At 40.8% G+C, this 3,504-nt stretch overlaps 1 pseudogene; it reads right to left on the reverse strand.

The window, feature by feature from the left end:
• Window positions 1-846: 846 nt before the first annotated feature.
• LOC141636726 (small nucleolar RNA R71) lies at window positions 847-945 on the reverse strand (annotated as a pseudogene).
• Between the last annotated feature and the right edge of the window lie 2,559 nt (window positions 946-3,504).

Genomic DNA, 3,504 nt, shown 5'->3' on the forward strand with positions numbered 1-3,504 from the left:
TATCCGTCCCTTGGGATCCGACCTTTACTTACCACTCTACTAAGAGTAGTTTGTTGAGATTATAAATAGTGTTTGATAGGGAGAAGAGACGACGTTCCGACCCTCATCAAAATGGCGCCGTTGCCGGGGACGAAGTTCAATCGAATTGTTATCATTTTTTGTTTTTAGTTGTGTCTTTCTTAACCTTGGGGAAGTCAAACTCCTCAAGGTAGTTTTAATTATTTTCTAGTTGTTTGATTTGCATGTTTAGGAGACTACAAGGCAAACCCTTGCCTATTGATCCCGAGATTGAAAGAACTTTGACCAATATTAGAAGAACCGTTAGAGGGACTTCGACAATAATTGTGGGTATTGGAGAAGTTGTGGACATTGGTATCATCCAATCGGATAGTATTGAGTTTACCAACCCTTTTGTAAGACAAGGAGAGGAGAAAACAATTCAAAACCAACCACAAAATCAACCTACAATGCCTAAATTTTCATCTCATTCTGTTCCAACCGAGCAGAACCTACCAAATGGTACTCCGACACCACCCCACTTGACCGGTAATTTCATTGCCAAATCCGCATTCATACAATTAGTTGAGAGAAGTTAATTTAGAGGGATGCCTAGTGTGGATCCTCATCTACACATGGAGACTTTTTTTGTATTGTGATGCTATTTCCCAAACGGGGGTAACTCAAGACCAAATTCGATGGGTATTGTTTCCTTTTTTTCTTGATCGGAGTCGCAAAGCAATGGTTAAAGAGCCTAGACAAGGCCACTCTTGGAATTGATTCATGGAAGAAGTTACCACTTGCCTTTTACAAGAAGTTCTACCCTCCGGAGAAGACCGACATGTTAAGAGCCCAGATCACCGGGTTCAAGCAAAGAGATGCAGATTCTCTATATGAGGCTTGGAAAAGATTTAAAGATATATGTCGCTCTTGTCCTCATCATGGGCTAAGTGAATGGTTTCTTGTCCAACAATTTTGGAATGGGTTGTATGAAGATTCAAGGAATGTGCTCAACATAGGCTCTAATGGAAGATTCACCGAGGTAGATGACAACCAAAATTGGGAAAATATAGAGGAGATGGAGGTTCACAAATCTCAATATAGTAGGCCAAGAAAAGATACTAGGGGAGGGAGACATGAAGTTGACTCCATCACACAATTGAGCGCCGATTTGGGTGCTCAATTAAGCTCCCATATAGACACAATGAAATTTAAATTTGAGAAAGCCATAGCCAAGATGAATGAAGCCTCTCAATCATCCAAGCAACATCAACATGTCAATGCCACGGTGGCGACATCTTCCATTCCAAATGGAGTGTGTGAGAATTGTGGAACTTTGGGACATGATCAACAAGAGTGTATGGGCACAAGTGAGCAAGTGAATGCTTTCCAATCATATAAGAATGGTACCCCTTACTCCAACTATTACAATTAAAATACCAAATTTCACCCAGAATTCTCATACAAAAGCCAAAATGTTCAAAATCCTCAACCAACATACACCCCACCTCCAATGAGAAATCCTACTCAGACCCTATTTCAACCAAAACCAACCCTCTTACAAACAATCCAATGACCAAGCCTTTGATGTTCAAAAAGAGGTCCTCCAAATGCAAAAGAGCCAACAATATTTCTTTGCTCAAATGCAAAGAGATAGCCAAGCCAAAGACACTGCCATCAACAATATCCATTACCATACCAAGATGTTGGAGACACAATTGTTCCAATTGGCCTCTTCATGTTCCCAAAGACAAAAAGGACAATTACCTTTTCAAGGTAATCGTCCTACAAGACATGAGATCATCAATGCCATTCACTTGCGGAGTGTTACACGATATGAGGGACCTAAGGTGCCAATTGAAGAGGATATTATTGAGGAAAGTGTCAAACAAAGAGATGTGATGGAACCATTGAGAAGAAATCCTAAGGTAGTGGAACCAACTACCAATGATTCATTGAAGAAGAAAAATGAAGAGAAGGCCAAAGATGTTGAAAAAGAACCTATTGTGATTAGACTTGGAAAGTTCATGGAGATGGTGAAAAACCTAGAGGTATTCATCCCATTCACGGAGTTGATCAACCATGTTACAGCCTATGCAAAATACATGAAAGATATCCTTACCAAGAAGAAGTCTATACGGGAGTTGGAAACCATCGCTTTCACAAAGATAAGTAGTGCAATACTTCAAGGGAGTTCCCCACCTAAGCTCAAAGATTGCTTCTCTATTCCATGTACCATTGGTGATACCACAATCAACAAGGCACTATGTGATCTAGGTGCAAGTGTGAGTGTCATGCCATATTCGGTATGTGAAAGGCTAGGAGTAGGAGAACTCAAGTGCACTGACATGACTCTGCAAATGGCGGACTGAACAACAAAGAAACCACTTGGAGTATGAGAAGATTTACCCGTGAGAATTGGAAAGTTTTTCATACCGGTGGACTTTGTTATTGTTGATATGGAGGAAGATTCCAATATTCCAATCATTCTAGGAAGACCATTCCTACACACCGCCGGAGCGGTGAATGATGTAAAGCACGGGATGCTCACAATTGAAGTTGGTGATGAAACAATCACCTTTAATCTTGATAAGACTATGAGAGCTCCCAACTTGCTTGATCCATGCTTTATGGTTGATCACTATAGCCGGGAAGGTGACAAGAAGAAAGTGGAATTTCCATTCAAAGGTCAAGTGAAAGATGGAAATCCTAAAGAGAAGGGCAAAGACACACCGCCCAATTGGAAGAAAGAAGTGGATAATGTTGAAGTGGCTCTATTCGGAGAGCATGGAATTTTTCAGAACAAGAATGAGAGCTTGAAAACTCACCGATGACAAGTACCAATGGAGGCCTCATTGGTCATAACAAAGAAGAGTTGCTCTTGCCAACTAAAGATCCTTCCAAATTGGGGAGAGAAGCAAGGGGAGTATGTGGTCTAGTGGATGACGAATTTGACAGATTGGTTAACCCTTACATTGGAAATGCTATGACCCTAGACCAAGGCTTTGTAGATCCTTGTCACCACAACATTGACTCAGACTACTACATGAATGAAGACAACAATGTGCCAAGGTCTATAGGTCTATGCAAGACCTCTCTCATGACAATGAACAAGCCTTTGATTACTTCTACAAGGTGTTGAGCAACATCAACAACGCCCTTGCTTTATTCCCTTGACACCTCTCAAAAGAAGGAGAGTTTGGTGGAGTCATCCCTAAACCACTATTTTTAAATATTCTAACCTCTTAACTTGCATTCAATTTACCTTGTACATTATTTAATTTTTGCATTGCATTTTATATCCCTTGTTGTAGAATTTTTTTGAAATGAGAGCAAGTGAGGGAGGGATTTTACTGTGTTTGCAATGTGTAGTGTTTGATGATCAAGTGTGGGGAAGCAATTGCTTAGCCTAATCAAGCCTTTGTAGTGCAACCCCATGATGGAAGACTAGGAAATGAAGAAGCAAAGTCACGGGAAAGGGATCCCCACGGGCAGACCTGAGCTCGT

Source organism: Silene latifolia, chromosome Y (assembly GCF_048544455.1).
Source record: "Silene latifolia isolate original U9 population chromosome Y, ASM4854445v1, whole genome shotgun sequence".
Lineage (NCBI taxonomy): Eukaryota > Viridiplantae > Streptophyta > Magnoliopsida > Caryophyllales > Caryophyllaceae > Silene > Silene latifolia.